We start from the raw sequence: 27,130 nt of genomic DNA, 5'->3' as shown, positions 1-27,130 counted from the left end.
TTTGTAGAATTGTTCACGAATAAGTGGGAAAACGTTTTCTGTATGTGGCAACTTCTAGAACGAGCTGACTCATTATTGCATTTAAGGAGTGGTACCTTGAGTTGTGATCCAATGCCTAGTAAAAATTGCAATTGATTTTTTTTTTTGGAGAGATTGAATCCGGGTCCTAAAGGACCTATGAAATTTTTCAAACAAAATACCTGTTGTTTCCTTGCTTCTTTACTGCTCATCCCAGGCTAGGTAAGAAATCAGCACTAAATTATAGCATTACCCACTTCTCTCCTGAAGGGAGCAGAGGAGAGGAACAGAACACCTGAGCAAAGGGAAAAGATAGAGGAGGAACAGGGCAGAAAGGAATGACTGGAAATAGCAGACAAAGAGAAGAAATGGAGAAGAAAAAGCAGAAAGGAAAGAGAAGCAAAAGGAGACAAGAGAATGGGAAGTGGGAGAGTGTGGGGGCTCATGTGCCCCATGGTTGCCCTGATGAGCTGCTGCTGGTCTCAGGCACTGTGATGTTCATCCACGTTCAGCTGGCCTGAGGTCTACAAGGAGCATGAGTAAGCACCAGTTCCCAGCTAAATCTCAGCAGGTTTATTGTTTACCAAACCGTGACAAAAGATGAAGTAATGCCCTATCTGGCCACACACTGGCCTGTAGGTCCTCTTTCTATTTTATTTATTTTTCTAAGAGGAGAGCTAGCTGGTGTTTCTTGCTACTGTCAAAAAGAAAAAAAAAACAGCGATTGTGGTTTAGAGGAGCTAAGTATTTAAAATAAAATATATATTCATATAAAATGATTTCATATAAAGATTCATCCTTATCAAAGTCCAAAGATTATTATGCAAGGTGTTTATACACTACCTTTGTTCTCATTGTACCCCCTTACAATTACAGATGGAGATAATGAAAACACGTGTTCCATGCAATTACTTGCTGCTGTCTTATAAAAAGCCAAAGCCCAATAAACTTCAATATGGGGTAAACTAATAGTGTCCTTGTGAAAGAGCAACCTGAGGAGTTTTGCCCTACTGCTGATAGTAAAAGCAGACCTGTCAATGAGACTCAGCCTTTGTAAAAAGCTAAGTTAATATAAGATTTGAAAGAGCTTGGCTTGGCATTTCTAATCAGTTGAGAATGAATTCTGGACTTGGGTTGGCAAGAATTAAGAGCATATCTTCTGTAAATCTTTATTTTGTGTTTTGGAGAGATCAGTACACTTGTTCCTCTGGTAATCAGAAACATTGCCTACCCTCACACAAAGAGTAGACGTCTGATAAATGCTCTGATCACAATTTATGCTTTGCTTTCCTCATAATCAATGCCATTTTAAAATCATGTTTAAGAGGAAGTCCATAGATTCCTCACTGAGCAGGAATAACCCATCGGGTCTGAGCAGGCGGAGTTAACGCCCTAGACACAGTGCTTTGTACAAAGCAAAGAATAAAAAGAATATTCCAGGAAAGCCGTAGAGAGAGATGATGCAGTAACTGTTTCTGGGATGTTAAAAATACTGTTGTGCTTCCAAGTAGCTACGTGAGCCTGACTGCAGTGTCTGGCTCGGGGTGACTCTGTGGATGGCACTTTCACAGATATCAGCAATGCAGAGTAGTCCCAAGCACGTCCTGAAACTTTAACATGTGATGAGGCCAGAAGGTAGTTTGGTGCAGCGATAATGATTTATTTAACGCAACTAATGCACGTAAAGATGCATCTGAGACAGTGTGAAGTCTGCCAAGAGCACTTTCTTGGACACCACAGTGATCAATCCAGACTAAAGGCTTGAGTACAGGTCTGTGGGATCAAACTACTAATTTTTAGTGGGTTTGAGCTGTTCTTAAATAAACTTTCATTAGTTAGGGTGGCACCGCTAAGTCTACTTCCTACTGAGCAATAGGAAGACAGAAAAAGCATCTACTACAGTAATAGTTTAACACAAATTGATTTAATGTCTGGAATAATAGGAAGCTTACAGAGCTTGGATGAGGGATGAAGGAGGTGGGCAGAAAGAGGTGGAAACAGAGGAAGAAAGCCCAGCTGGCTGTAGACAAAGGAGAAATGTGTCTTCTCTGTTTTCTTCTGTCAGCTGCAGCACACCGTGTTGCACACAGGAGCAGGGAATGCTTGTGGCACACCTATGAAGCCATTCTGGACTTTGTGACCTGTTTAGTTATAGGTGAACAGCCCCTGGGTGAAGTGGGTGTGCTGCATTTTACACCCTTTCAATGTCTCACTCTGCAACTGGGAGCCACTGCAGGGTCTTACAGGCTGTGGTTTACTGAATGGTCTGCTAAGGAGCTTAATTATGGTCTCAAATTCCCAAAGGTTTTTCTAGTCTGTCTAAAATATTTATGCCTGCAACAATTCAGACCTGTTTATGTCTCTTTTTTTGCCTGCTGGGTAAAAAGTAGTTTGGCTTTTACAATGTGTCTGTATACAGGGTTTTAGTAGCTCGGATTGCTCTTATATGTTTATAATGAAAGTAACAGCCCCTTAAAAATTGGATTATTGATCATGAGAAGACAGTAGATATTTTTAATCTTAGAAACAAGAGTACAAATAAATTATATGAAGTATTTTATTTAAAGGCACTTGATTTTATTAAAACTGCTACAGCTGGTCTTTGCATAAATGGAATAAATCTATTTCTTCCTATGAGGATTCAGAGGAAACTATGATAGGAGTTCATCCTTCTCACTCAGTAAAGTGCACTGATGTCAATAAGTAAAAATTAGACTCTTCCCAAATTGTAAAAAAACACTGAAAGATTCAAAAGTAAGGATTTGGATGGCTGTAAAATTCCCACTTCAGCTGATAAATTATCTGCAGGAGTTAGGATCTTTTGGTATGCACATGGTGGACTGAAAAATGCACTGAAAATGTAGGATACCATCACGTGCATGTATACGTACACCCATGGTGTGTAGTTGAGCATGTGTGTAAGTGTGGGTATGTATATTTCAAACCTAAACTCCTACACACACATTGCACTGTCATGAAGCACCAAAGGCTGCTTTGGCCCTGCAGTCTGTGCCACTGTGGATGTCCTGTCCCACCGGTGCCTGTAGCAGTCTCTGACTGTCCTGCTTGGAGTGCAGCTCTTCCCACCCTAGTGATGATGAACTGCAGCACAAACACCCTCTCTGTCCTTGTTATGACCAGGTGTCTGAATCTGGGGGGTTGTTTGCATGTTCCAGATGTTTGCTCTGCCAGATTTGACTGCAGGAATCAGTCCATTGGGCTGAGCCTCATGAAGCAGAGAAGAGCAGCGTTTAGCCTGGAGTTTGCACCTTCTGGTGAGGCAGAAAGCTGGTTTCTCCCTGTGAGAAGTCAACCAAAGAGGAGCTGTGCATTCAAGGAGGTGGGACTGTGTGAATGCCAATGGTCTTTGTCATTAACCAGCTCTCTTCAAGCTGGCTGAGGAGCTGACAGGATCTGTCAATTAAATCTCACGCCTTCAAAAAACAGGAACAAAAACACCGTTGTAACGTTTTGCCAAAGCAAAATGTTTTTGTTTGCTGGCAAGAGTTTAACTCACGTGCAGCCATGCTGCCCTCTTAGGATGTCAAAGAAAGAGGCTTTCCAAGTCAAATGCTGCCTGCCTCACCAGCCTGCCTTACCCCAGTGATGAAGTGCTCCAGCACCAGAAGTCACCTTCTGTGTTCAGCTGAGCTCAACTGGAATCATGCTCTTTGGCTGTTAAGTGTCTCTGAAGATGTTACAGGTGCAAAGCTATGCTGCTGTTTTCAAGTGATCATAAAAACTGACTGGATGAATTGAAAAAGTGTGGCTTTTCATTGTAGCGAGTTTGGACTGTATAAGCAACTCCATCATTGTGCTAAGGCAGGAGATGCAGTTTGGAGGAAATGGTTCGTGACCTGATGATGCTTTCCAAGAGATTGAATGAGGAAAAAAAGATGTTGGGGGCTCCTTGTGTCAGAGTAACGCTGATGGGACAGGCAAGGGAAGCAGAAGGATCAGACAGTGGGAGAGAATGGACAGAAAGGTGCAATGCAAGCAGAAAACCCCTTTGCCATGGTTCAGGCTTACTCTTGTGTTCAAAGATGAGGGACAAAAAGCAATAGCTTCAGGAAAAGCTCTTTCCTGAAGACCAGCAGAGCATGCTAGGAGGGTGCTGCAGCCATTGTCTCTGCAGCTGAAGTGAGGAACAAAGCCACAATCTGATGGAGTTGGGCTGCAGATTCAAGATCTGGATCACCCTGAGAGCTGGGTCTGGTGGGTCCCCAGAAGCAGGGAAGGTGCTCAGGCCCTCTCCCCACATGGGGATTCACGAACAGCTGGGATAAAGTACTGTTGGATGCTGGGATGGACACTCCCCACACAAGCATCATGTCAAAGCTGATCCTTAGCCAAGCAAATGTGGATGGGCTGTTCCCAGAGTGTTTCAGCCCCAGAGCAGCTGGCCCTGGGAACGTGTGGGTGCTGGTGGCCTGAGTGTGAGCCATCACCTGTAGAGGGGCAGGATGCTCCACAGGGACCAGACCCTAAGGAAGGGCAGCTGTGAGTCTTGGCAGAAGCTAAGCTGGTCTTGCATAAACTCTCTGGTGGTTCAGGCTGGCCAGTCTAAGCATATTCCTTACCTTGGCTTTGTCACCACTTTGGCAGAAGTCCCAGGGCTGGGTCAGAGCTGGCTCCTGGCTGCCCCTGGACAGGGCATTTGCTGAGGCAGAAGGGTGTGCAGACATGGAGCCTTCCACTCTCAGGGCTTGGCCATCATGCTGCCATCACTCCAGAGACTCACTGAGGAGCCCCTTGGGCAGAGGTGTTCACAGCCTCTGCTCCCTGCTGACCACTGCACACAGAGGGCTGTGCTGGGGCCATGGCTGCTCTCTGGAAGGGGGAGAGAGAGGTCAGAGAGGGGAGGAGCGTGGCTGGGAGAAGGGAGCAGATGATAAACCAGCTCCTCGAGGCAGGGGCTGAGGTTGATATGCTGCTGTGGTGAGCTGCATTGCCTGACAGGACTTGCCCATGCTCGGGGTGGATCATCTTTCCTTGCTGGGGGATGTGTTTGCTAGGCCCATAAGCCAGTCACTGCTGCACTGGGTCTTTACATGGTCAGCCGTGGTATGTTCTGCTGCCCTGTGATCTGCAATTTCTATTCTATTATTTACATGAGATCAGGCTCTTGCTGTCTTGGGGGAATTTCACCTAAGTAAGTGCTGGGCAAATTTACCTTTATTCAAATCATAAGCAGGAGCACCTTTGACATAATTTTTTGCTGTATTACTTTGTATAGGTCCTATTTAAAGAAGTTAATAAAGCTCTTAGCACAGCTCCATTGACTCTCAGCACAACACCTCTCTCTTTCATAACTAGTTATATTAGAACCATTCGTTAGCATCCTGCTTTTCTCTTTAGCTTTACCATGCAATTTGCTTTCTTTTGTAGTACTTCAGGCTTGTGAGATAACTCAGTTTGCCTCCCAATGGGGGAGAAGGTATCTGTAATCTGTGTTTTGTGTCTTGGGTCTCTTGAAAGGACTAGAAATCCCAAATGCAGTAACTTGTGGGTTTTCTGTCTTAGAGAATTAGGATGTCTTTGCATTACTGAGCAGGCAAACAGTGAGCAGTGCTTGATCAATAAGAGGCATTGCCAGAGGTCTGCTATAGTCTACCACAGCTGACGGTAAGTGTTGCTATAGGCTATGGAACTAGGAATATAAAATGTCAAATGACAGTAATAATTCATGCATCCTGGGACATATAAAACCAACAGCATGTCAATAGCTGTGGCATGCTCTGCAGAAAATATGCAGGATTTAGACATTGCAGGAGTCTGTTTTATTTTAAACCACACTTTCCTGGGTGAAATATAGACTTTCCCTGTTTGTTAAAAGCATTTATTTTCAGTTTCATGTTGCTACTTCTCTATTAACATTCTAAGAGCCACACAGCTCAAAAGGGGCCCTGAGATTCAAAAAGCAAAATATATGTATTTACTGAAGAAAAACACATAAAATATTTATAAAACAGAGGGTGCAATACTATTTGAGATTCATGGACCATTTCAGCATTCATAAAAGCAAATATTGTTCTCATGTTGGCTTCACCTGGAATCAGACTTTACTGGGGAGGTTACCCAGGAGGGACCTGCCTTAAAATGAAACTTATTACAATCATTAATTTTACATGGAAAATCATTACATTTTACATGGAAAGCAGAATGTCCTGTGAAATAAATAAGAACTTCTCCAATATTCATCTTTTTAAAAAATACATCAGGATAATTAATATCGCTTTTCTTTTATGAAAAGATACGAAGAGGGTGAATTACTGCATCTGGGAGGGCACAGCAGGCATAAGAAAAAGATTGTGTGTATCTGATACTTGTTTTCCCCTGTGCCCCTGCTGCTTGGGAATCTAAAAGTGATGGGTGCTGTTTTACTGGCTAAGGCTCCCACAAAATTCTTCAGATGAAACTTTAATGAGAGAAGTGTAAAAATATATTTGAGCAGCCCCATTCTTATGCTTTCAGCTGTTTGCTCCCGTGCACCTCAGCTGTGGGCTGTCAGGCCTCAATTTCTCTAAATCTTCATGAAAGTAGTAGGACAAGACAGAAAAGTTGCATGTCACTCATGATTATATGAATATAGGGCTTAATGTACAGGTAATACTTCTAAAAGAAAGTAACCCATTAACTGAAAAAAGACAAAAGGAAAAGCATCACAAAGAAATCCACTACTGCACTATTTAAATCTCCCCCTGTAAGAGGCTGAGGATTCAAACACATACAAGTAGTCTGCTCTTCCATGTGACAGCAATCCCTCTGCTTCAGAGTTGTACAGTCCTGGCTCTCAGTTGTCTACTTGAGAATTTTTTTTTAAGTTATATATTCACAAAATGTCTTAAATATAATTTCCATTATTTGAAGACCATAAAGTGATTTTGGTGCAGTGGACTGTACCTATATAGACAGGCACTAATAGATATTTTGGCACATCTTGCTGAAGCTAGCTCGAAACAGAGATTATTAAAATAAATAAAAAGCAAAATTAATCCTGCTAACTGTCTGAGACCTAAGAAAAGGGATGTCTTTGTTCTGATGAGAACATCTTGGCTCGTTCTGCTCCTTTGGCTTGGTTTGGGGAGGATGTATTTTACAGTCCTCCCATGATACTTGGCAAATATAAAGCTGTCACATTGGATCCTGCTTCTCTTTGTATTAAAAGAATGTCTATGGTGTTTATATTATGGGAAAAAAAAGCGCTATTTCTACTTATTGTATTTTCATTGTCTCTTTTCTTATGACTGTACTGTTTGCCAGCAGCCGAGGGGCCACTTTGATGCTTGCTTTGATGCCATGGTTTATTGTGTTGCACAGTTGAGTCTATGGTTTTCCTTTCAAATCTGAGCTGGCATACTGGGTGAAAAAGAAAAAACCAAACCAAAAATAAAGCTTTTCTATAATTATGGTTATCTCATGAAGTCTGCATTTGTTACAGCTGCTGGGGTGTTGGAAATCAGTGTTTGTAAATACCTATATATTCTGATTTGTTTTCAGCCTCAGAGATGTTTTTGTCTGTCTGTGTTCCTCACCCCTGGCCACTCATGCAAGCAGCCTTGCCTACCTGCACACTGAGCTGCAGTGCCTCGGGAAGATACCAGCCTGTCACCCAGCTTATCTGCATGGTACAACTTCACCTTCCCTCTTCTCACTCTGAGCGATTAGCATCCAAAGAAAACCAGATTAGTTTTGTATCCATTCACCCAGGAAAGCGAGTAGCCAAAGCCACCATAACATTCCTGCAGGCAGAACTGAGTGCAGAGAGAGGCTGGCAGGGTGTGTTCTCTGTGTGCTGCCCAGCTCCACCACTGCTCCAGCTGCTCTCTGAGGTCCATGGTGACACCGTGGGTCCTGCCATGGGGAGCCAGACTCCTGTGCCCACAGGAAGCCTCACTTGCTGGCTCTGTGCTCCGTGTGGCAGTGCCAGTTAGGATGTGTGTAATGCCCACTTGGATGTATCTGTTGCTGTTCTCCATATGTCTTGTGGCCATCTGTGAACTGATGGGGAACCGTTCTGTTTCCATTTTGCTGATGGAAAAGGAGAGGCTTTGAGAGGCTGAGTGATTTGTCCAGCAAATCAATGGGAGGAAAGGGGATCAGGCCACACAGGAGTGCCTTTAACTGTCCCATGGGCTTTCTAGAGAAAGGCATGCGGGTCCCCAAAGAGCCCGCTTCCAGGAGTGCTCCTCCATTATTTCTGTCAGATTATTGCTGTGAACAGTGGAGAAATACAAAATGTATTATTCATTTCTCCTGCTCCTAAAATCAATACCTATCAAAATACAAATACAATTTAAATCAAAGGACACTTATTGAGTGCAGATCCTACTAATTAGGTATGATTTCCCAACAATTTCTTAAATTATTTATCCAAGGGATGGGTGCAAGGCATTTTATATGTCCCAGAGTGAATATTATAAACCTCTTGTCATGATACAGAAAATGTGAAATGTAGTGCAATGCAGTGTGATTTGTAACCTTGATGAACTAATGTAATATCAATATACATCAATCTGTGCAAAAAAAAAAATCTGTCTCATCATAACATCTAACAAGGTATGTTGAAAGTCAATAACCTTGTGAAACGGACACGTATCAGTGAAGGTTACTGACTTTGCTGCTAGGAATCAATTAAAAATGTAATACTCACTTGCAATGGAAATTACTACACCATCACTAAAAAGGAGGTTTACCTCATGCATGGACATTTGTCATAAGGGCAGTTCCCTTCAGGCTGGCTATTGGCTCAGTAAGTAATTCCACTGTAATATATGACTTTTTTTTTTCTTATGCTGGCATTGCTTAGTTTGCTCCATAATCAACATGCAAAAAATATTTGTGCCATATCCATTAAATATAATTTTTAAACGCATACAGAAAACAGCCAATGGTTTTGAAGATTTCTGTGTACAAATTAGAAAGCAGCTCTCCTGTAAAATGAAAGATTTACAGTTGTCAGTCAATAATGTAGATCAATGTTCTTCAAATTTTAATCATAAGGATTTTTCTCATGCAGCTTCTTTGGATCTTAATTTTCAACCTTATACCCCATCCACACAGCAGATTTTAAGGTTCCATCACATTAACCAAGCGTCAACTGAAAATTCTTGGTCCCACCATACAGATGTGATACTCACTCACCAAATTCTTTCAAATCAGTGATTTAAGAGTATGAAATATTATATATGTTTTCTCCTCAATTTTTGAAAATTATTGATAAAATATTCACCTTTTAGGCATTTTACTTTGTCCTTGTCATCTGATAATAATTCCAGGGCAAGTGTAACTTTGAGGCCAAAACTAAATATTTGAATGGGGAGGAGGTCCTATGGCTTTGAAGCCAGTATGTAAGGGGCTGAAGTAAAACTATCAGAGTAATTCAGAGCTTAAACTTTTAGCTTGGTGCTTTCTTCTGTAGTGTTAATGGTGATCAGCTCCCAGGAAAGCCATCAGGAGCCTGAGCAAGAAGCTGCAGGGGTCCAAAGTGCCCGTGTGGTTCAGCTGCTGCCATCGCAGCACAGCCTCGGCAGTGCTTAAGCGCGATTGTGCAACTGGGGATGCAAGGCAGAGCCACAATTCAGAATTTTATGGCATTTTAAAGCACGAGTCAGGATTTTAATGGTATTTCCACCTTCCTTATTAGTTGTACAATAAGTGTCTTTCAGCCGGTGTTCTGCAAATTCCTTCCTGGTGGTCTGCAAAAGATACGGTTTGAAAGTCAGAGCATTGGAGGTGAATGCTGGGTGTGTGGAAATGGATCTTGAATTGGTGGGAGGAATAAGGGATTTTGAAAAAGCATTGCAATAAGATAACACGGGATAATAAGGGTAGTAGCAAAAAGTTCTAAAAAGCATTCCCTGAGTAAATTGGATATATAGGATAAATTCAACTTCAGTTATTCAGCTATCCTGCTTATATTTTTATTGGTTTTAATTAATGGAAGTTTGTCTGGCAGGTATGAAAAAAATTTAATCTCAGAGTGTTTGAATTAGAGCTCCTAGCTGCATCAAGTGAAAACAGGCAATACTACATTTAATGTTTTGCATTTTCTCATTCCATTTAAATGTGAATGAGCTATCTGGAAGGAATATTAATCACAGTTTAGTGATATAGTCTTCTTATCTTCATTCTTTTATTCTGTCTAATGCCTTTCATACATGCTTAAAAAGTGTGTGATTGTATACATGATTGTATATTAGTGACTGCAAAGGTTACCTGAATTAAGACCTTGGACTAATTTTATTTTAAATGCTGGGTAGAAGCACATCTGTTTCAAACAGATCTGTGAAATGAGTTTTGTGGGTTCAAATCACATATGGTAATGACCACTTAAGTGAGCTCCACATACAACTTATTTGCAACAGTACTAACAAATGCATCTATGAAATGTCACTAGTATTCAGGTGTTCTGAAATAGGTTCATCCTCTCCATTGCCCTGGAAAATTCAGCTTTCTGTTATTGTGTAGAGGATACTAAAGAAAAGCATGTGTTCTTCCTCAAGGAGGATGTGTTATCTACTGTATAACTGTACTCAATAGATATTTTGTATTTTTATTTGGTCTCCCTTTGAGAGAGGCATAATATTTTTTTTTAGTTGTAACTAACACTGTTATCTAGCCATGAATTGTTATAATTATATAAGATTATGAATATAATTAAGGTAATAAAACCAAAGCAAACAGTCTAGATTGTATCTCTGGATTGTATCCATAGGTTAGAAGTGTGGGGTTTTGTTGTATATCACAAGATTTCAGAATGGTGTGGTTTGGAAATGATCACACATGGAAGACACCAGCTGAGGACTATACCTTACCAATGAGCCTGCATCAAATAGCTCACTTAGCCTTTTTCCACAGATGTCCTTTCCAAAGATAAAGATGTGTACAGCCTGCAGGTATCTGTAGTGGCAAACTGAAAGTAAACAAATAGAAATGTGTTCATTTGACAAATTTCTACTGTAAATTAATTTGCCTTAACCTGTGGAAGGATCAGAGAAAAGCTTTGCAGAACAGCTTCTCCATCATGGAGCTGGGGTGGCAGAGGATTGCAGCAGTGCTGCCTGGCCTCTGCTGAGGTGCGATCTGTCCTGCACCTGTCCTGTGAAGCAGGAAAGTGCTGTAATGTTTAATTTTCAAAGAGAGGGCTAAGAAACCACAGGACTTGTCTGCACACATATGGGAACTCTGCAAAAGCTGAGGGGTTGAAGAAAGCTGTGTGGAGGCCACGGCTAATAACCTAAAACCATTAGACCATCCTCACAAAATCTGTGTTGCCAAGTCTGTTGCCACTGAAATCTGAAATCAAACATTAGCAGCCAAGAACATCATGCTAATTAATTGCCTCAGGAGGACACAATTTCCAAGATCTAATGAAAGATGGAATCCAGCTCCCATATGTCCCATTTGATAGCCCAAGAAAACATGCACACGTGTTTCAAAGAAACAGTGACAAATGTCCAAGTACGTGTCTCTCAGCTGAATAAAACTAATCACCAGGCCCAGGGATAGAAATGGCTACTCATTAGCACCCAATCTGAAAAGCCAGCCCAGGATATGTTGCTGACGACCCATTTTCATTCAAAATGTTGAAGGCAGCTTCAGAAGGTGACAGCTGAGCACCAGAACACCTCTGTTCTGCCCACAGAATAGCATTACTCCTGCCTTGCATGCAGCTACCTTGTCACACTGCTGGTTTGTTTTAAAAAAAAATAATTAGGAACAAAAAAAGTTAGCATGTCACATTCTTGACAAAATACTGGGGAGAAGACAGAGGTATCAGTGTAGTCACAGATATGTGCCAGGGCTGCCTGGCAGTGCTATAGGCTTGTCCTCGCTTGAACTTGACGTTCCTGTAGATGGGATGTTAGTGCCAGAATGACAGTGGTGCATAGCCCCAGGGAGCAGTGATGGCTGGAGAGCCTCAGCCCTCCCGGGAGAGGCAGGGCTGTCTGCTGTGGAAGCAGAGCCCCATTGTGAATGGGAATGTCCTATCTCTGTGGCTCTAAGGCATATGGAGCTGTTCAGCCAGCTTAAAGACATAAAGTTTCTCTTAAATATTTATATATGCATGAGAATGTCTGTACTATGTAAATAGTGCGTGCTGTACTCACAGCCTGCCATGTTTCAGAGAGATGCAGGAGTCATCTCCATGCTCAGGATGCTCCTGCTCCCACTCTGCTTTGCTGGTGTGAGGGGTTTAACATCGTTCTCAGGTTTGCTTGGATAGAGTTGAATCATCAGCTTGTTGTAGCAGACCTGGCCATGAGGCAAGAGCATCTTTTGCTGGCCACAGCAACAGCCCCAGACCGACTGCCATGCTCAGAGGATGGCAGGGAATGTCTTGGTGTCCAGTGAGCAGGCTGGGGGTCTCAGTGCAAACAGGGAAGGAACAGAATAGAGCAGGGCTGTGACAGCGGTCTGAGCCAGGACTGCCAAGTGACCCCTTATCCACACAGTCATCGTTCTTGGAAATATACAGAATTTTCACTTTCCTCTTTCACCTTTTACGTATGATTAATGGGAAACTTCTAATCTAAAAGGAGTATCTTGACACCCTGTTTAGTAAAAATGGGCATGAGGAAAGCAGGTACAAATTGCACAGCAAATTTTCACTCTAAATATTGAAGAAAATATATTTTATTCTGTCTATCCTGAGTAGATTAAAGAGCAAAAAAAAAGAAACCAGGAAGGTCAAGGTAAGTAATTGTAACACACCATCTATTGTGTATTTCCTCAAGGTCGCTCCTGTTGTACAGAATAATGGCATTTCTGAACTTCAATAACTTCCACCACAGAAAAGCACAGCATTTTGACAGGACTCAGTAAATCATTTAAAATCATGAGGGCAATTATGCAGACTGTGTGATAAAGTTAGAGACAGGGTATTTTTCTGCAATTGGTCTTCAATTTCACTCTAGATTTTAGGTGACATAAAGCTCAAAAGGAGCTCCTAGTGCTACTCTCCCAGAGATGAGATCAACACTTATGAGTGCATGTTTTGATGACACAGCTCAGAAAATTGAAGGGATTATTATTATGGAAAGACCAAGGTGATAAGTACTGTGTTATATATGAATAACTGTCAGTCAGACAAGCCAAGAAAGGTCATAATCCATTATATTAATGTCATAAATGTTGTCATAAACTGACATCAGGATGGTAAACTGGGATTCTTGCACTTTTTAAAGTGCTGATGTTCTTAAATGACACTGTCCTGGAAAGACATGCTGATATTAATTTTTCTCTCAAAACAAAAGACTTTAAAGATTTTCAGCAAAACAGAAGTAGTATTTTAAATATTTGTTTGGGGGTTTTAAATTTTTTTTTAAAAGAAACTGACTGAATTGTCACAACAGTATCCAAGATACCATGAACAGATGAGAGAGGAGAGACACAATAATTCCTGAATATTTACTGTCCTCCTTTGCTTCACTTGAACTGTAACTTTCACACTTCACTCAGATACCCTCTGGGGCCACTCCAGCTGAGGATAAGAGAAGCAGGAAGGCAGAGGTGGGAGTTCCTGGCCTAGCTACTGACCACCCCAAGTGAGAGCTGCACTTTTCTGTAATTCACTCCCTTGACATCAATATTTTTCCCAATATCAAATATGAACCAGGATGATACTCTGGAATATATGACAGTGGAAAAAGACAGTGGAAATAATATTTTATGTTTTTTGTGTTGCTGAGCATTTTGATGCCCACAGAGAGCAGGCAGCTCAATGGATGTTACCAGTGCATAGCTCCTCTGAATTCACCTGGGCTCCTAGAGGAGGATCACCTGGGATTCCAATGAGACTTTATTCTTGCCAGCACCACAGAGTGCTCCATCCATTGCTGACCAGTTATGAGCCAGCAGTAAATTACTGTCACTTATGTCAGTCTGTTCCCACCACAGGCTCCCAAGGGAGAGTAAGGCAGGTGAACTCTGAGCCCATGCAAAACCAAAGCCTTGTGTCCACACTCACAAACATTGCAAATTCTGTATAATGTTGAAATATGGGTGCATCGGGGTGCAACAACTATCCAATTAGCACTGGACCACTTGTTTCCAGCTTTGGGGGGAATGGTATGGTAAACACCAGCAATGCAAGAGGAATTTAAGGTGAGTTTTTACATCCCACACAGAAGCAAAAAGAGAAAATCAGGGTAAGTACTTCTGGAAAGTGCCATGCTGTATTTACCGACCACATCAGATCAGAGCTATGGTTTTATGTCAGAAATTAGAATTCAGTCTGTCCAGCAGAGTCCTGCTGATGTATGGCTGTGGTAACACTGACGTGGGCAGGAGACAGCCAGCAGTGAGTCACTGCACCACGTCCTGCAGGAGCTGCCTGTCTACAGTGGGCATCCCACTGCACTGCTGGGCGAGTGTGCCTTGCAAAAATCACCCATCTAGTCTAGCTTGTACAATCTACAAATAAGCCATGTTTGTTCCATGCAGGTAAAATGTTCAGGGTGGAAGAAATGTGGGCTAACTTGAATTGCATAAATAACTGCAAATCATTACTTCAAATGAGAGCATAATGTCTGGAACCACAGGCCGGAAAATACATTTACAAACTATCAAATTATCTTGGGATAATAGTGTAATGCTTTTCACTGCTGTACTTTGTGTTCTTATAGCTGAGCAAAGAATACTACAGCTGGAAAAGGCTCAGAATTTCAAAGAGAAGAGATTTCATAAGTAGAGTGCTTCCACAGAAGAGACTGCCTTTTCTGTGTAATTTTAGGGGAACATTAAAAACCCCCAGCAAAAAAAAAGTTATTTTTTATTACTTGGAACTACACAGAATAACATCTGATGATAAACAAAAGCTTTAGACAATTTGTCTATTTTATAATATAACCTGCAAAGTGCTTCCTTGTTCATATGAGGTTACTTATCTCTGTGATTGCAACAAAATGCTTTTGATCAAGTATGTTTTCAGAACTGGCACAACCAAATCAAGTAGCTAAGCTGCTATAGCAGTTTGCATGCACAAGTGCTGTTTGAGTATAGAATTTTTTGAGCACATTTTTAGAGAAAACAGAGTGCCCTTTGAAATCTTGGAACTAAAGCTATATAAATGCCCTAATGCTGTTTATGATGTCTGTAGACGTATATGACACTCAAAGTGCTTTTAGGGTGCTCCAAAGTGTATCAAAGAGCATTAACTTCAGCACAGCTGGGAATATCCCCAGATTCACTTATGAATGCATGTTTCTTATATCCTTTCGTGTATTAACTATACTACATACAAGGCCACACTTAATGTAGCCTTGCTCATTGAGAATAATCCACAGAGTAAGCCTATTAGGTAAGGTTTAGCATCTACATTTTTCTGCTCACATCTGCTTGCCTGACATATATAATCTGCCTGGATGTCACAGTTTACATCCTATTTTCATTGGATGATAATGAAACTTGATCAGTGTCTTCATCTCCTTCTCTGTCTCTCCAAGAAATATTTCTGCTTGTCAGCTCCCCCTCACCAGGACTCTCTGGTGTGACCCTTAGCCAGGTCCTTTATTAAAGGGTAGTGCATGCAAGGCTTGAAGGCATCTGTACAATTTATCATTGTGCAAAATGCGTGCAGAAAGTGCTACTTACAAGACAGTAAGGAAATAGAAATAAAAAGTGATATAGCAATTTCCTAACCTGAATTTTCTGTACTTCCTTTTCTCTCACAAAGGTCTGGCATATCGCTATTTTAGCAGCAATAAGTCAGTATTGCTTTCTGAAGACTTACAGTTTCTGCTGAAGTCTTACAAAACTGAACTGTAGGCACCTCAGTAATTTTAGAACAGCTTAGTCTGAGAGGTAAATTAAAATTAGGGAAAATTAGACCATTTCTAATGAGATGGTTATTACACTGAATAATGATGATTATTGCTTCTGCTTAATAAAACTGTCAGCCACTGCAAAATATATATTAAGGGAAATTACATTACATTATATTTCTATCAACTCAGAAATTCGATGTGTTGCTTTCCCAAAAACCATGGAAATAATGAAATGTTAGACAGGGCTTCCTTTTCCAAATAGGATCAAACATGGAGCTTTCAGAAACAACCCTTTAAAGCCCATTAAATTTAATGTTGTGAAGATTTCTGCTGACTTCTTTGCCATGTAGATCAGGACTTCACTAAAATGTGCATTGTTCCCCCTGTTGTCTCTACTAAATACCTCAACAACACTGAATGGTGAATGCACACTGAGCTCAATGCTTGCTGGCACACCTGCTTTTCTGTTCTGATTTACCTGGCAAATTAGGAGATTGACTGCATAGGGTGAGACACACTGTTATTTCCAAGGTAAAACAAAGAGGAATATTACCTATTATCTATCTAAAAATTAAATCCTGCTGTAGAAACCTTGGTACTGAAGCCCCAGAAACCTGTCCAGAGACATGAATGACCAGGAAATTCAGGCGCTCAGCATTTTTTTGTTTAAAATAGGCACAATATCAAACCCTGCCTTCAGCAAGAGCTGCTGTCCTGAGGAATGAGAGCTGGGGTGGCTCTCTCCTCTGTGGTGGGAGTTTACACGACAGTAAACTTCAAAATAGGCAAAAAGAAGGGAGGTAGGAAGTGAAGAGTACATTCCTGCTACCACCCCTTCTCTTTCAACATAAAAGGGTATGCTTTTGTGGAATAATTTTTTATAAACTAAGCCACATTTTTCTTACAGAAAGGTGTTTATTGCAGCTGCAGTAGCAGTAAATTTTATAGATTCTGAGAGAGATAAAATAAGCAGCAAAAACTGCATGACCCAATACACATCCATGCCAACTGACCCAGTGAACCAGGGCACAGAGGTGAGTGAGTCTTTCTGTGCTGAATGTTAAAACGTGGAGAAACAGAGATTTACCATATAATTTTATTTTTGAGAGCACTATTCCACATACAAAGAGCAATGTATTATCTTAAATGAGGATGATAACATGATTAATAAGTCACAGCACATGTGTTTCTCAGGTTTTCATCATGCTTTGAAACGTTTACTAATCAACAAGATTTCACCTTTTATGAAGCCCATTTTGTAGAGTTCCATAAAACAGGTTCAACAGTCACAATTTCATTAGCATTATATTGTTGCCGTGGTAATGTGGTACCAATTCAATTGATGGGCTTTTCATCCTGGGCTTATAGAATTGTTCTTCCTGTCAAAAATATATCTATATGGAAAGAGCAAACAGACCTTACCACAGGAGTATGAGCACAAAATATCACATGCTGATTTGGCTAGGAATGTACCATGTCACTGGCAGCAGACCCAGAAATCATCAGAGACATGGTGGAAGTTGCTAAGCACAATACGTGGCAAAGTCATGCTTCAAAATTAGGAAAGTTTCATTGTTTGCTGCAGTATCTGAATGTGTTATTGCATGTGTTATTGGCTCTACTGTAATCATTCTCTGAAATCCTCTTAGGAGGGCACAGTGCGACTGGGAATATTGGAGGAAGCAAAAGCAGTAACACACTAAAGAATAAAATGTGAGCTGAAGATGCGTTGGTCCTTCTCCCTTCACGTGTTCTGCAGCATGTTCAGGGCTAATTGCTGCCAAATGCAAGCCCTTGTTTATCTGGTCTGTAAAACTGGGATAATGTCCCCTCTACCCCTGTGCAGAGTACCTGGTGTATACCAAACAGGGAGTGATGGCTGGCACTGCTAAACACTCTCATTAAGTAAAGTAGAAACACTTTTAACAGCTCTGGGAAAATGCACTGCACAGATCTACAATTTGAGAAATGTCACTGGGAGGATCTGGACTCACCCAGGGAATTGCAGAAGAGATGACAGACTGAGCAGGTAACAGTACATATGAACTTACTGAGGAAGGATACTCATACCATTAAAAAATCATGACAGTTCATAGTTTTAAAAGAATAAATATTGTTGGCTTCAGGAGAAGTATCCACAGCAATCTGAGCAGGGAATACAATATAATCAACAATACAATATAAGACCACAGTGAGGTGGCTTGTTTGTAATATGTTAAAACACTTTCTTGTGTATTTGCACTGGTTTTTATGATTGTTTCCTATTTAGGTAGGAAAAATCTTTTACCATCCTAACACATTATGTTCAGTCTATCATTTCGTAGTTTAATCATGTTATGTCCTTTGAAGCAGCAAGGGTAAATTACATACAGGATAGTATTCAGTATAATCAAAGATGTGTTCCACTTTACATGATAAGTTTTGTCTGATTTACAAAAGCAGTATCTTCTCCAGCTGAGTGAGGAAAGAGGGACCTTAACTTGCAGATAAAACTCAGAGAAGAGGCTTCTCCTCCATTAGGAACTTATTGTTCACACACAAAAAGATAACTGTTGTTACCACTATTATCTATTTATTTATTTTTATCATGATATATCTACAGGACCCAACTGAGACCAGGACCTACTTAGCTAAGCACAGCAAAACCACACAGAGTGCTGCAGTCTTTCCATCAGACAATTTATAAGCCACAAGAGAGGCCAGAGAGACAAGAAAGAGAGAGGGAGAGCCAGCTTAAGTAACAACCCTCTAGGTCAGAGAAGAAATCAGTGGCAGAAGCAGCACAGGTCTCCAGTCCCTGTACCCTCCATTGGGATGCCTGTCCTGGTGGGGGAAGGAAATATTTGGAGATATCCTCCACCAGATTGTGAGGATTCACACTCTGACTCGTACACAGAGCCATGCTTTAGCCCCTAATTTCAATGGCTGCATCTGTGTTGCTGAGCAGGGGCAGCCTGAGGCAAAGATTGAAGTCAGCTGTGAAGCCCACCCCTATTACCTATTAAAACACCTTCAGGCTGCCTCCAGGGCAACCCTGTTAATCCTCTCAGGGACAAAGGCTCAGGAATACCCTGTGTTTCTTTGAGCATGTTCAAGGGCACCAGGGTCAAGGTACCTGCCAGAGAAATATTAATGGGTTTCAACACCACAACTGAAGCAATAAGGCATCGGGCTTTCTTCCTTGGGAGTAGAGACTTCCAAATCCAAGCCTGAACAGATGGAGGGAGGGGGAAAAAGAGAGGAGATTTTGGTCACAAGAGCAAGAAGTCAGTTTGCATCAGAATTTGAAAGCTTTGATCCAGAAACAATTTGATGTTTTAGATTAGGAAAGCATTGGCTTGGAGTTTTTCTTGCTTTCTCCTCTCTATGTCTCTCAAAAATTCGTATAAAGTAAACTCATTAGACTCTCAGTGAAGAGACATTCATCTTCTGGTTGGTAAATACTTCCTTGTGCTGTGTGGTGCCTGCTGACTTTACTGCTGTTGCAGCCTTTTAAAATTCTTCTAGGAAATCTCATTTGATTTTAACTTTAATTTTTTTTATTAAGGAATCCAAAGGGAGTTTATAATAATCCCAATTTAACTTTTTAATAAAAACTGCAAATAATAGGCTAGCACAGATTTGATCTCATATACATATCTGATAAAATTCTGATCTGTAGTAATATTTGTTAGCTGGGAGTCTGTTGTCATCATATTAATGAATATAAAAGCTGGCAGCTTCAGAATGGCAATATTACAGTAAGCCTACTTTTTTTTATAATGGTTTTGCGTTGTGCATTCAGTATTGATGAAGATTAAGATTTAGCATGCAGAAGTAATATCCATTATGATGGGATTGTCCACAGTGAATTGAGTAGGACATTTGCTTAATTAAAAGTATTTATCTTAGATGATTTAAGACGTGTGTCCTACTACTGGACTGATGATATAAATTAGTTTCTTATAATCAGTTCACCACTGATGACTCCTTATACTAAATAGAAGAAGAAAAAGGTAAGAGAAGAGTCAGAGAAAAATAATTGATACCACTGCCTGAGAATTTAAAAGAGCTTTAGAAATAATGATTAACTAACACTATGCCATGAGCAGGAAATATACATATTCACACCCCTAATGCAGAAATCTAATAGAGCCCTAAAAGGCTGCACTCCAAGCAGAAAGTTTGGAGATGAAAACATGAACACATCCCCAGATTGCCACTCCTGCCTCCTGCACCTGTGCCTCAGAGGCACTGGCATTTGGAGGACAGAGCTTGGGACAGGAGGTGGCACAGAGCCTGTGGGGTGCAGCCCTGTGACAGGGTGTGGGTGTCCTGCAGGGGCTCAGCAGGGCATTTCCCTGGCTTTGGGAGGCTGGGAGCTCAACTGCTGGGGCTGGCAAGGTGGGGCAGAATGGAGAGCAAGGCCAGAACACCAGGGAGGGCAGGTGATCTGTTCCTCAGGGTCGTTTGAAGTGTGTTTATAAAGACATACTGGGTGGTTTAATCTCTTACGGAAATATAATTTGAAGGGAGAACCCCAATGGGTGGAATGTTTCAACCTCTCTCAATTTTACAGCCTTACAGCCTAAATTTCCTGGACTAGTCCACCTTCCTTCCTTCCCTCCTCACCGACTCATGGAAAGCTGTTGATCTTCAGTCTATGGAGCACCAGCAACTTTCTGGGGGTGCTGCTACAAGGTAGGGCCACATCTGGGCTACATCTAACTCCCTTGAACCATCCCATCAGCTCAGGTGTGCTACCGACATAAAAAACTCGTGACTCCCATTGCATAGACTTGTCTGCTTCCTGGAAACCCTGCAAGGCTGCCCCTGAGACTGGGTCTTCCATCAGCCAGACACACAAATCATTCACTAAATAGTTTTGGCTGAGGTTGTTGGACAAAATCTTCATAGACGGAGCCAAGAGGAAAGGCAAGAAATATTTATCTTCTTCATGCCACAAGTTATTTTGTCATTATTTCTTCTGTTCTTCTTTTTACACTCCAGGCATTTTTTTTTCAACATAAGCTAATAGGAAAAAATGCTGTAGCTTACTCCAGTCATTTAATTTCAGTAATTTGTTTTAATTCTAATTATGAGCATTCAAATAGCAACTGACATTTGTTGATATATGTTACACTTCTGAAACACTAGAAAAAACATCTGACCTATTGTCTGCTAATGCCTAGATGACATTTTAGGAACAGGAACCACCCTGGGAAGGGCATGTACAGGGTGGGACCTGTCAGTGGAGTACATGGCCATGAATCTGGTTTTGATCTGTCCCTGTCACTTTCCAGGTGAGCCTTGGACTCTGCCTGCAGTCTGTGCTCCCAGACAACAGCCCCACGATGGCAGATGGAGGGACATGCCAGGCACTGCTCCCAGAGCTGCCACACACCATGGGACCCCCAGCTGCTGGATCCTGACCCAGCTCGACTGCTGCTGGAGATGTGTTGGGGCTGGTTTGGCCCTGCTTGCTGCTGCCTGCCTGCCTCATTGTTCTGAGTTATGCCCCAGCCTGCTCCTGTCCTGTTGTGCTGGTGCCTCAGGGCTGTATTGAGTTTTCAATTATCACAATATACAGTGCAGATGCTATGCAAAACAGCCAGTGAGGCTGAGCACGCTGAACTCAGTTAAATAAAAGTACTGCTATAATACCAGGAGGCTGATTGGAACCACGAGATACCAGTGCCATATCCTGTGGCTTTTATGTTGGTAGACATAGATTTCAGCCATTAGAGTCTAGCTATCCAACAGATAACAACTAGGGGAAATGGATCTGGGTATCTTCACTTGTAACAGATGCACATTTGCCAATAAATGCAAAACCTGGTAAACTGCATAAGAAAGACAACATTTGGGATACCTACAAATATATTATGGGGTAGCATCTAACTGTGTGCAACTTAAACTCCCTGAACACAAAATATATTTAAAGTGGTACATCAAGAGAGCTCTGACTTCAGAGAACCAGTGTGTGGTTACTTGTCAAGTCCAAATCCAGACAAGGAAATAAACAGCAAGTGTAGGTCTCAACTTCTCTATTTGTACATGCAGTAACAAGCTCCTAGATAATGATATTGTGATATCGATGTGGGGGTAAAAAACTATGACAAAAAAGGAAGAAATAAGCAATAAATATAATAATGTCAAATTTTCCTGTTATTAAGTTCTAGAAAAGCTCAACAGTTGGAATTTTAAAATGTTTTATGTAGACAAATGTAAAGAGAACAACACATTAAGTGTGTTTTTTCCAAAGGAAAATGAAAGAAGCATACAGAGAAAATTATTATATTTAGTACTCTCAGGGCAAATTCTAGTTTAGAACTGTGAAATAATTGGAAAATATTAATGATTTAGCCTCACAGCTTGCTGTCAGGTAGATAATAATGATAATTATTACTATAAATAAATAGAATTATTATCATTCTTGCTCAGAAGAATGGAATATTGATGCATAGAGAATTCTGTATTTGTCCAAAGTCTGTGTTTTACTACTGTAACCATCCTTCTCAAGAGCTATTATATATTAGGATTATCCTTTTCCAAATACTTTTTGATATACTCTTCAGTTTATCAGTTCTAAAAGCCAACCAAGCAAGCTTCCTTGTGAGACAGTGAACATCTCCATTTGCATGTGAATCCTCAAGCAGCAACACTCCTGCCTAAAAAAAACAAAAAAAAAACCCAAAAACCAAAAAAACCACCCAACACCTCCCCCCCAAAAAACCTCAAAAAAAACAACAAAAAACCAAAACCAAAACCCCAAAAAAACCTAACAAGTAAAAGAGAAAAGGAATAATGAAAATCAGTAAAAATTCCGTCAAGGCCCCATCTGTGACTGGGTATCAGAATATCACTAAGAAGCTCTGAGGAACAAAGTTCATTCCAAGTCTAACACACAGTGCATTTTGGTCGATGAAATTAATTCAAGCAGGGAGAAATGAGAGCACATACCACGAAAAACTCTGTTCCTACACTGAGGATCGAAAAAAAGAGGCATCACTTTGTGTGGTCTTGGTTTTGGTGCATAAAGCCATGCTTAAACACCTAAATAATCAGTGTGCTCATGTCTCATTTTGATAGCCAGCTGCTCCTCTGAGGAGTGCCAGGGAATGAGAGACCTCTGGTCTAGACAGGATAAGGAGTCAGATTACCCATCATTTATGAAAAAGCAAGATTTACAGCCAGCTACCTGAAGTAGTATGGAAACAAAATTATAGTCTCCACCCTGGCCTTGAAAATCCCTCCACAAACATGTTTATTTCCTTCTGAATGGGAATATATAAAGGCTGGAGACACTTATTTGTAGGCTATTTTTATATCTTCTCTTCATGATCTGAGTCCTGCATATTAATGAACTACAGGAAACAGGAAAGCCAAGCATCAACACCATTCTAATGCAGCATACTATTTTTCTTTCCTTTTTTTTAACTGTTAGAGTATGCAAATGTTCAGTTAACTGGTCCTCATGTTTTCCCTTTATTGAATTGCTTTCACTATGGCAAATAAATATTCATAAAGAAATGTGGACAATAAATCATTTCAAATAGTTCAAAGCCATTTTCTCTCTAGACTGCATATATTTTCAGCTGTAACTTGCCTTTAATATTTCATTCAAAAGACAGACTTGTAGAAGGACAATAGAGATAATGTGTCAAGTAGTAATTAAAACAGGGAGTAATGATTAAAACCATTTTGATCTACATTGTGCTCTGCCAGATTCATAATCTCCTGTGTTTGTTAGGATGACTTTCTACTTGCTTAATACAGAAACTCAAAATAAACTTCTTTTTGAAGACACTGCAGAAAACAAAACATTTCAACCCCGAGCTTGTGGGGTCCAGAGCCCTTCCCAGACCTGGAGCTTAGGAATCTCTTCTGTACTGTCCTAGCAAGATAAACTGAAGCAGGAACTGTCTTTCCTGCTAATATTGTGACTTCCCTGGGAAGCAGATCCAGATGCAGAGCAGAAGGCAAGGAAGGGCCATCCCAGGGTGCACAGGTAAAAGTAATCTGTCTCACCATTTCGATTTAAGCTAACAGCTTCAAAAGAAATGAAATTTAGAGATCTGGTTAATTTATACATTTAGGGACTTTGGTTCAAATCCAAGTAATAATTATGTTCCTTGTCTCATTGTATGTTTTAGCAGTTAATACACATATTTGGCCCAAACTCATTATCTTTTCTTATATGTTGCTGACTTTAGGCCTTGATTCAACAAAGCACTTACATACAGACTTAAATAAATTGATTTAGGAAAGCATTCTTCTTTGTGTTTAATCTTGGGCAGACATTCAACTTTCAAATCAATGGGACTTATGAACAGTCTGACCTTTGGGTCTAAATATTTGCCAAATCAGTGCACTGATAGAAATATATTGGGAAAGATACATGTCTAATCAGAATTCTAGTCTCTATTTTCATGGGTAAATACCCATAGATAACACATTATTCTGCTCAAGAAATCAATTTTATAGAATTTATCAGAAAGCCTTAAGTCAAATTTTCTGTTTATGCCAAAAATACCAGATAAACAGTGTAATTCCTTGATAGTGTATCTGTAATATTCTTCAAATAAATAAATAAAAGGCAGGAAAAGTGCTGCCACAAAAGGATATTCATAATTATTTACCAATACATTCTCAATTGCCCAGCATCTGACAATCCTTTGGAAAACAGGAAGATGGAAGGTGAGGCAGAGAGGTTCTCATATCCCACAGACTTGAAGACAACTGCATATGAAATACCGTGGGAAACTCCTCCCTACACCCAGTATTTATAAGGGCCATTTATGTACACATGGAATTTTGAGTGATTACATATTTTTATTACACGATGAGGGCAGCCAGGGTAAAACCATGGATGTTTCTGGTGTAGAGGTTATACAAGTGCTCCTATAGCCAAATCTGTAAGATTAGAGGAAGTAGCTGGTCAAATAATTGATGCTATGATTCTATGAAATAAAATAATCTTCGTGCTGTTCTTTAAAAAACATTTCACACTTTAGTTTTCTTTATTATGTTATTAAGAAGGCAAACAGAGGATCTCAAATGCTGTTTATGGAGTGGAAACACAGACATGAAAGGGGAAGTAGATTACAACAGCTCCCATCATGTAGTTTGAAGAGTGATGAGTATGAAGATCATAAGAAGATGCAGGAAGAATCAATGGCTGCTACATCTCTGTACAACCATAGAGCAATATTGTGATCCACATTATCCCACTGGGTTCTGTGGGCAGAGTTTGGGAATAATGCACAAAAAGCAGCTGTTCAGCATTCACCTGGCTCACACAATCACACGGGTCTGTCCTCATCTGCCTACACTCATTTTGGAGGTGGTGAGTCAGGAATAGGGAGCTGCTGTATTGTACTCACTGCATGCAAGCTCTGCAGCAAGGGGAAAGCACAAGGGCCTTATCCTCTGTGACTCTCATATAACCACAAAAAAGAAAAAAAGCTCAATCTCCCTTTTCCATCTACTGTGCCCCAGGGGAGGGGGAGATTACAACAAATACAAAACAGTCTCTGCCTCTGATAGGCATTTCCATATTTAGTCATGAATTGGAGCTAAATTTGCTAATTTAAGTCACCTGCTCTCAATGATATCAATTAGTGTCTAGCAGATGCAAAAAGCTTATGAAGCTCAAGGTGAGCAGGAGTAGGTCCTTGGTGGATGAAAGGCTTTTTCCAGTGTGAGGAGAGGATCTCTTTAATCAGTTCTTTAGTTTCTGCTGAAATCTTACTGCTTTAGTGAACTTCCTTCTAGAGGTATGTTTTGCAACTGATTTAAAGAGTTTAGGATTTTACTTTTTCATCTTTCCTGATACCTTTTGCTTGGAGTGTAGTAATGGTTTTTCTATGGTGCATATAACATACAGGTCATAGAAAAAAAATGTTCCCCCCCCCACTTCACTAGTACATGTCTTTGCTGTTATATCTTTTGAGGAACTAGAAGTCACCAGTTCTGCTAGCAAACATTATCCTTTTATGCCTATTCCTGTTGTCAAAGTTTTTCTCCTTTTAAACTGATAATGATTATGGTTTGTATCTGAAAGTCACTTTGATGAATCTGCCTTTTGCCTTTATTTTTTTGGTTTTGCCTACTAATACTGGGTCAAGTTCTGAAATATAATTTCACTGATTTGCACTGAGTTTGTCAGACAGGCAGACTTCTGAACTGCTGGGTGCTTAACTTCACATCCCAAGCAATTTATCTTCTGTCATTACCCTTTTCACTAAAGAAATATCTAGTTTACTTTTTTTTGAATGTGTGATAATAAGGAACATGTCAGGGCATGCTAATCATAAAGAAGAAAGACCTAGAGATGCTCAAATTGCAATGCTTTTAGCAACAGTTTAGCACGTATTACTGTAGTTCCCCACGGAGCAAAAGAAGTTCATTGAAGGTTACACTGTATGAACTTCAGGCCCTGATGTAGCAGTCAGGCTAATGGGAGATGAAATGTGGCACAGATTAAAGTAACTTTATGGAGAGGATATACTTCTTAATGCTCACTCGCAGAAGTGGGAAAAGGAAAAACATTTCCTACTGTGAGCATATTTCTTTTTTCCCATGTTTACCTGGAAATTGTGAAACCACCTGAAATAAGTGGGATGTAAAGAACCCATTCATACCTTGTATAGTGTTTTAATAATTTCATTATGTTCAAAGCATCTTTATCAGAAGCATGTTTGGTTATGAGTTTTGGGGTTTTTTTCCTTCTTTCTTTTTTATTTTCTTAATTTTTCCAGTCCTCTGGCTTTTCTCCAAGCAGGAGAATCATTCTAACTTATAGCAGATGTAGACCATCCCTTAAGACTCAGGATCAATCAGACAGAAGGTGATTGTTCTCCTTAACATCCTAAGATTTGCTTTGGTTTAAAAGTCGGTTTTGTGTCCTGCTGACCCATTATTTACTAATATATATACTGCAAAAAGCAGCCACGCTCTGCTTGAAAATGAACAAAAACTAGTTTGACTTTCTACTCAAAGACAAATCGTTCATCACAGAGCAGTAAGAAAACAAAAGGCTCCTGATGCTGTGACAGAGTTAAAAGCAGAAGTTCCACATGGACCACAGGCAAGTGAGCAGAGAGAATGAAGAACAGGTGGCAGAATGGAGAGAAGGGAAGGGGATAAAAAAACCAGGGGAAAGGTATATTAGAAGCAAAAGCTTAGACTAAAGTAGCACATGCAACCCCGGGGGTATTCTTGGGGCACTTAAAAAAAGTTATGAATAAAAAAACCCCAAACTCCAATGTGATGTGTGTATTGATAAGATATTGATAGAAGTGGTATCTGTATTGTATTCTGTATTGACTTCAGATGCTCATTTACTCAAGTAGGAATAG

At 40.4% G+C, this 27,130-nt stretch overlaps 1 long non-coding RNA gene across 5 annotated transcripts in view; it reads left to right on the top strand.

Moving 5' to 3' along the window:
* Positions 1-23,336, top strand: part of LOC148222832 (uncharacterized) — a 44,779-nt gene extending 21,443 nt beyond the window's left edge. For all 5 annotated transcript variants that reach the window (XR_015805423.1, XR_015805425.1, XR_015805426.1 and 2 more), the window contains exons 4-5: positions 20,347-20,468; positions 21,071-23,336. This is a non-coding gene — a long non-coding RNA (uncharacterized LOC148222832). The remainder of the gene's footprint in view (positions 1-20,346; positions 20,469-21,070) is intronic.
* The last annotated feature ends 3,794 nt before the right edge of the window (positions 23,337-27,130 follow it).

Source organism: Sturnus vulgaris, chromosome 9 (assembly GCF_052056855.1).
Source record: "Sturnus vulgaris isolate bStuVul1 chromosome 9, bStuVul1.hap1, whole genome shotgun sequence".
Lineage (NCBI taxonomy): Eukaryota > Metazoa > Chordata > Aves > Passeriformes > Sturnidae > Sturnus > Sturnus vulgaris.
The sequence above is the reverse complement of the archived record's forward strand: the minus strand, read 5'-3'. Positions and strand labels throughout refer to the sequence as shown.